The sequence below is a fragment of the Pteropus vampyrus genome, unplaced genomic scaffold (genome assembly GCF_000151845.1).
Source record: "Pteropus vampyrus isolate Shadow unplaced genomic scaffold, Pvam_2.0 Scaffold185, whole genome shotgun sequence".
In the NCBI taxonomy this organism is placed as follows: Eukaryota; Metazoa; Chordata; class Mammalia; order Chiroptera; family Pteropodidae; genus Pteropus; species Pteropus vampyrus.
The window spans coordinates 1,632,071-1,639,602 of record NW_011888966.1 but is presented as its reverse complement, the minus strand read 5'-3'; positions in this window follow the sequence as shown (position 1 = coordinate 1,639,602).

The window sequence follows — 7,532 nt, the reverse complement described above, 5'->3', positions numbered from 1 at the left end:
TGTTGAACAAGACAGAGACAATCTTTGCCATTATAGGGCTTATATTCTAGTGGGGGAGCCTGGGAAGAAGCAAGCTACAGATAAATGTGTAGTCTGATATCAGGTAATGATAAATGTTTTAGGGAAAAACAGTGTCATGGCTGGGTATATGCATGTGGTTTTAGGCACGGTGGAAAGAGAAGGCTTTGGTAAATGCCAAAGACCTGAGTGAAATGAGGAAGTGCACCACGTGGATGTGGGGAGGGCACCCTTGGCGTGTTCCAGAGGGAGTTGTTTGTTGAACTATAGAAAAGCAGACTGGAAGGGCTTAGACGCTGGCCTGCCTCTTCTGTGATGAAGGAGGAAAAAGCCCCAAAGAGTAGAAGAAAGTGCCCAGGCATGTCGGTGGCAGAGCAGGAGCAAAACCAGGAGTCCCGGCCTTCGTCTGCATTCCTGCCACTATGCCTATCCTCTGTCATTCCTGGTCTAGGGCCAGAGCATCCTAAAGGACCACTGCAGGCTGGAATCCATAACAGGAAAGCCTACAGGCCTCTCAGAGATTGCCCAGCCTAATGCCCCATTGTGCAGATGAGAAATCCAAGGACCAGAGAGAGAGGGCCCAAGCACACAGCAAGCCTGAGCAGCAGGATTTTTAAGAGAACTAGGTCCTTCCTCTTCGAAGCCTGGCCAGGCACTGAATAGGGTACTTAATGAATGAATTTGTGAATGTGGGCCCACAGGCTAAGGGGAGATGCGGTGGTCACAATACACTGTTTGGTGTATCGTTATTCACTATGGTGATGATCAAATCCATATCGATGAATATTTATTCGTGTTTACCGTGTGTCAGGCACGGTACTTACTTAACTGCTTTGCAATAACCCTGCAGAGTAGCCACCACTCTTCCAACTTTACAGAGAAAGAAACTGAGACTTGCAGAGCCAAGTAGCTGAGCTAAGGAAGCCAGGAGAAAGGATGGCTTCACAGAGAGAACCCCGGGATGGAGAGGGTAGGGGGCTGAGGGCCCAGCCTTGGCGTGGGCTAATCAGCAGGGTTGGTAGAGAAACTACTGTTGCAGTAACTCTCTGTCCAGCTCACGTGAGAGGCACGAGAGAGATGCCAAGGCCTGAGGGCAAGTCTTCACATCCGTGCACAGGTTTTCAGGCTGCAAAGCCCCTTCGCATCCCCTGCCTCATTTGGGTCTCACGAGAACCTGGTTAGGGGCGGGGGCTCTTTTTCTCATCTTACCATGAAGAAGAATAAGGCCTAGAGAAAAGGGGAGTACCCAAGGTCACGCTGGGAGCTGAAGGCAGGGGCCGGGTGTCCTAGGGTCCAGGTGTCCTGGTGCCCAGGCCAGACCTTCCCGATCCCCTTCTCTCTCTCAGCGTCCATGGTCCCCATGGGTAAAGCCAGAGGTCAAGGGGCCATACTTCCTGACTCCTGGTGTTTTGGGTTGAACTGTGTCCCTCAAAAGATCTGTTGAAGTCCTGACCCCAGTTCCTGTGGATGTGACCTTATTTGGAAATAGAGCCTTGCAGATGAAATCAAGTTAAAATGAGGTCACAGTGGGTTGAGGTGGGGGGCTAATCCAGTATGACTAGTATCCTTATAAGAAGAGAAGAGACATACACAGAGAACACCATGTGACGACACAGGCACATAAGGAGAATGTCATGTGACACAATGGAGGCAGATATTGGAGTAATGCCTCTGTAAGCCACGGAATGCCAAGGATTGACGGCCACCACTAGGAGCCAGGAAGATGTAAAGAAGGATTTTACCCAGAGTCTTAGAGGGAGCATGGCCCTACCAACACCTTGATTTTGGACGTCTAGATTCCAGAACTGTGAGAGAATACATTTCTGTTATTTTAAACAACCCAATTTGTGATACTTTGTTCTGGCAGCCCTGGCAAACTAATATACTAGGTATCCAGTCTTTCTACCTATATCAAAAGTGACCCTCGGAAATAAGGGGGAGGGTCCCAGGCCTTCAGTGCATAGGCCAGAGGCAAGGCCAACACAGGATTTCAGCAAGCAGGGATAATTCTGATAGTTTAATGCTTATACACATCTTACATTGTTCTATGTGCCTTACAGATATTAACACATTGAGTCCTCACAACGACTCCGTGCTGTATCCATTTTAGTATTCCATTTAATAATCCTAGTGCTGTCTCCATTTTATAGATGAAAAAACTGATTCTCAGAGGGGCAAAGTGAACAGCCTAAGATCACACAGCTCATAAAACAGAGCTCAGATCCAAACGCAGGCAGCTGTCTCTTCACCACGGCACTGGTCGGGGGCAGAGATGGAAATGTGTATCATTCTTGGAAGAGGGAAATGCATAAGCAAATCCCAGGAGGGGACACTTTGGGAAGATAATTAATTTTCCAAGATAAAGAACTCAGGGAAGGAGACTTGGTAAAGGTAAGAGACAAGAAGGCTTGGGCTTGGCCAGTGTCAGCACAGCCCAGTAATTCAGGCTATGGGCTCTGAAGACGGAGCTGTATCTTCAGTATGATTCTGGATGACATATGGGATTAGTTGGAATAGTTAGGGTATAAACAACCTAAATAAACAACCTAAAAGTCTTAATGGCTTATTACATCAAGGCTTATTTCTTGCTCATGTCACATATTCCCCATGGCTCCGTTGGGGCCGCTGTCTCCTCTGCACTGTCCTTACTCTGGGACCCAGGCTGGGAGGAAGCCGCTCTCTGGAAAACTGTTGGAGGGTCTCACACCAGCGATTAAATGCTCCAGCCCATGATAAGGTACAGTTCAGAACCAGATCTGGTCATGTGGCCCCTGTCAACCACAAAGGGATCATCAGGTGGTGTCATCATCCCTCCTCGGGCACAGGAGGCAAAACACCGAAACGCTTGGCCGACAGCACTAACGAGGGCTGCATAGCTAAGCCGCATTACATGACAGAGAAGCATACAACGAAAAACCGAGTTCCCTTTCAATCTCATTTTAGCTTTCAGATTCTTCCAAGGAGAAAGCCTCAGTTCAGTATAAGTGAATCTTTGATACTTTTCCAACATGTGTTAATTTCTCTTTTTGAGCAAGCGAGAACACTTCACAGGCTCAGGTCTTTGAAGGGCAACAGTATTTAGTTAGACTTTAGTAATGTTGTTTGGTTTTCGTCGCATTTATTTTTACCTTTGCTCAATATGGGCTTTTTATTAATAGTAGTAATAACAAGTTTCCTTTCAGAAAAGAATTAATTTAAGTAAATAAAACACAATGGGAAAAAAAAGTGAGCTTTAGAGTCAGAAGGCCTGGGTTCAAACCCGAATTCCTCCAGTTAGTAGTTCCTTGACCTTGGGCATGTAATTGAACCTTCTCTAAGCCTCAGTTTCCCCATCTCTAAGGTAGCAGCAACATGAGTTACCACATCACAGGGTTGTTGGGAAATGTTGGTCACGCTCTCACCTCACTGCCTGACACACAGTAAGTTCTCGATGTTAGCAATTATTATCTAGCTGGGTGGCCCCCTCCCCTCACTGACCTCAGTTTCCCTGTGTCTGAAGTGGGTTCAGGGGATGATCTATGGCAAGCTGTCATCCCTACTTAGGAAAGTCAAGATGCAGGACCTTGAATGCCAGTATGATTGAATTTGGTAGGCAAAGAGAGGACCCCAGTGAGTCTGGCAGCCCCCCGTCTGGTCCCTCCCTGCAGGTGCTGTGCCGGGCCTCTGGCTGACAGCTGTGTTTTCCCTGCTCAGGAAAGCCCTTCACCATAAACAACAGAAATCGGGTGACCTCCAGCCCCTGTAAAGCCTCACTCACCTCTGGGGCCTGGGTGAGAAAGGGCTCCTTGTGTCTGGGATAGGAGTAGGCTCTGCATTCCTCAGGTCCAACCATTTGGGCAGGTTTGCTCCTGGAATGCAGCTGGAGGGCCAGGGCCCCTGCCAGAAATAGCGGTGGGGTGGCTTTGCTGTGGTCTTCCTGCTCCGGGGAGGGGCTCACCTCCAAGGGCCCTGCTGGTGCTGTGAGGGCTGAGGGTCATAGCAGTCTGGACAGGACACAGGCTGCCCTCTTGAGAAAATGGTCAAGCTCTTCCTAGGATCCGGTATGTATGTGTGTGTATGGGGGGTGGGGGGCGTGGCAGTGGTCTTGCCCTGGAACCCCAGCCTCCAGAAGTATGAATTGCATTTAGAGAGACATGGACTCGTTTTAACAGGACATTCCCTGTCCTCATCCTGAGTTGCTCCCTTTCTCACTACAGCCACTGTGTTCATGGCGACCTCACCCACCTCCTTGCCATGTCTTTCATATCTGACCTTCTCCTGGCACTGATATTTGCCCTTGCTCTTGCCCTGGCGGAAGTACTTCTCCTCCTGCCTCTTCAGAAGGCTGGCTTCTCCTCGTGGTTCAGCCGTCACATTTCAGTGTAAACATCACCCCCTTAGAGAGGCCACCTCTGGCCACTCCATCTAAGTGGCCTCCCTGATCACTCTCAACTATATCTGTAATTTTCTTGCTTATTATCCATTTACCTTTCCCGGTTTCACTTTTCTCCATTAGAATATAAGTCCCATGATGCAGAGACCATGACTGTCAACATCTGTGTTTTCTCTGCTCAGCTAAGGTCTTAAGCACAAACATCAGCAGTTAGGTGACCTCTAAGCCCTTCGAAGCCCTGCTCTCAGCTCTGACCCCACTGGGTAGGCACTCAGTAAATACTGGTTGAGTGAATGAATGAGTGATTGCGTGAGAGAATAAAAAGAGAATGCCAGAAGAGACCCTAGATAATTCTCTGTTCCCTGGGCTAAGTGCATTGCATACATTATCTCATTTATACATCCTGCCACAGCCCTGGGAGGTAGACACTGGTTTTCTCATTTCATAGGCCCAGAGAGGTTAAGTAACTTGCTAAGGTCACTTGTGAGTAAGGGGTAGAATTGTGACTCCAACCCCCAACCCAGGTTTATCATGTGGCAAAGCCTGTGCTCTGAACATAACTCCTGCATGCAGAGTTGGGGGGTGACTTGCCCAAAGAGGGGTGGGGGGAGTGTCAGAGAACCTTCTCACTGCCTCTTCCCATCCTCTCCCAGCCAGTCTGCTAGTTCCTTCTGCTCGGGCTCCTTCTCAGAGAGCACGTGGGGTCAGCATCCAGCTTCCATGTAGCACAGACCCAGCTGGGGTTTCTTTGAGTCATCCAAATCCCCGAGGCCCCCACAGGTCAGCTCCCAGGCTATCAGGCCATGACCTGAGGCCACTCATCTGGCTGACTCTCTAACATCCAGCCTTGCTGAGGATGCACCAGGCTCACAGGGGAGGGCCTTGTGGCTGCACTATGGTGCTCTCAGCCCCAAAGAATGCTGCTGACTCACAGCAGAAAGGCGGGTAGACTGTGACTCAGGGTTGATGTAGGCACAATCCGTGGGAGAGGAAGAGAGGGTCTTGAGGTGGAACACAGGCCAGCCCCAGCTCGCTCCACACAAGCTATCATTAACCTGTGGCTCAGTGACCTCAAACAGCCCTTCTTTCAATGGGCCTCGATTTCCCTGTCTGTCTATGAAGCCAAGGCAGAGCATGATCCACGATGGGCTGTCATCTGCAATTAAGATAATGAAAGTGGATGAGAACCAGGCCTCAATGCCAACGTGAAGACCGTGCACTGGACTTTGTGGAGGCCAAAGCCCTGGACTGGGAGTTGAGAGTCGTACCCTTAACACCAGTTCAAGTCGCACCCTTAACACCAATTTGCTGTATGACCCTGGTAAAACTACCTCCCCTCTTTGGGTCCCAGTTCCCTTTTTTATCAAAGACTGGTTTCTAGTGGGTAGAGTGGACTGTCACTGACTGCATTTGTCCATACTGTTCCCTCTGCTGAGAATGCCGTGACCACTGTCTCTGCCTCCTGATCCAGCCTGTGCAAATGCCGCTTCATCAAAGGAGCTTTTTAGAACCTTCAGTTCAAAACTCATCTCTCACAGATATTAAAATGATGGCACGAATCTACATTCAATGATATAAAAAATTTCCAAGATATATTAAGCAAAAAAAAGCAAGAGACAGAATAAAATGCATAAAATATATTTCTATCCATATATCTGTGCCTGTAATTGGAAATGCATAGAAAAAAAAAAAGCCTAGTAGGATATATATAAAAATGTTCGCTGTGACAATCTCTGAGTCATGAAAATTATGGTGATATTGATTTTTCTAAATATTTTTTTTAGGTTTTCTAACATGCATGCAATAAGCATGTTGCTTTTATAAACAGAAAAGCATTAGAGCTTCTTTCCAATTAAAAACTTCATCTCTTACTTCTCCTATATTTATATGGCCTTTTGCTAGTCGCCCTGTGGCATACATGGCTTTTCTCAGTATGATCGAGTGCTGGGCCCTCCACAAGCTCTCAATAATATTTGTGAAAAGAATCGAAGGGGCTGCCTTGTCATTCTTGTGGGTGTGTCTCCTCTCCAGTGAAACTGAGAGCTCCCTGAAGAGAGACAGCACCCTACAGATTATGCTAACACAGGAAAAGAGTGTCGAAATAAGAGACAAGGTGCTTGAGTGCTGGTTCTGGCTGTGGCCCTAAATTCTTCTGAGTGCTTATGTAAGTCCCTTCCTCTCTCTATAAAATGAAGGGGCTGGACTCTACAATCTCTGAATTAGTGCTCTTCAATAGAACTTTCTCCAGTGATGGAAGTTCTATACCTATGTCGTTCGATGTGGGAGCCACTAGCTCTTGAAAGGTGCTAGTGCTATTTAAAAACAGAACTAATTTAAATCTAAATAACTGTACTTAACTAGTGGCCACCAAATTGACGGTGTAGTTCTAAATTCACTTTTAGGTCTGATGTTTGATTTTTTTTTTTATTAAAGTTTCATTTTCTCAAAAGGGCACCTCGTCTCCCACCTATTTAAGAAATGTAACTCCTCCTGCCTGCAACCATGCAACCCCAGTGGGAGCTGCCATCTCTTGGCGGATCCCACCCCTAGTCCCTGTTGATTGGCCAGGGTGGGCACCTGACCCAGGGGAGGCCAATCGGAGCTCTTTTCTGGGACTTCTAAATTTATTGTGGTGAAATTCACATAACCTAAAATTAATCTTTTAAAAGTAAATGAGCAATTCAATTCAATGTTGTGGAGCTACCACCACTATATAGTTCCAAAACCTTTTCATCACCTCCAAAAGAAACCGCACACCAATTAAAGAGTCACTCCCCATTTCTCCTTTCCGATTTCCCTGGCAACCACCAGTCTGCATTCTGTCTTTATGGATTTAGCTGTTCTAGATAGTTCACATTGATGGAATCATACACTATATGAACTTCTGTCTTCTTTCACTTAGCATAATAGTTTCTTTCACTTAGCATAATGGTTTAGTAGAGGTTGTTCATCACATTGTAGCATGTAGCAGTAATATTCCATAGCACGTATTTACTACAATTTGTTTATTCATTTATCTATTAAAGGACATTTGGGCTGTTTCTGCCCTTGAGTTATTGTGAATAGCGTGGCTATGTACATTCGTGTACAGGTATATGTTTGAGTCCCTGTTTTCAGTTCTTTGGGGTATATAGCTAGGAGC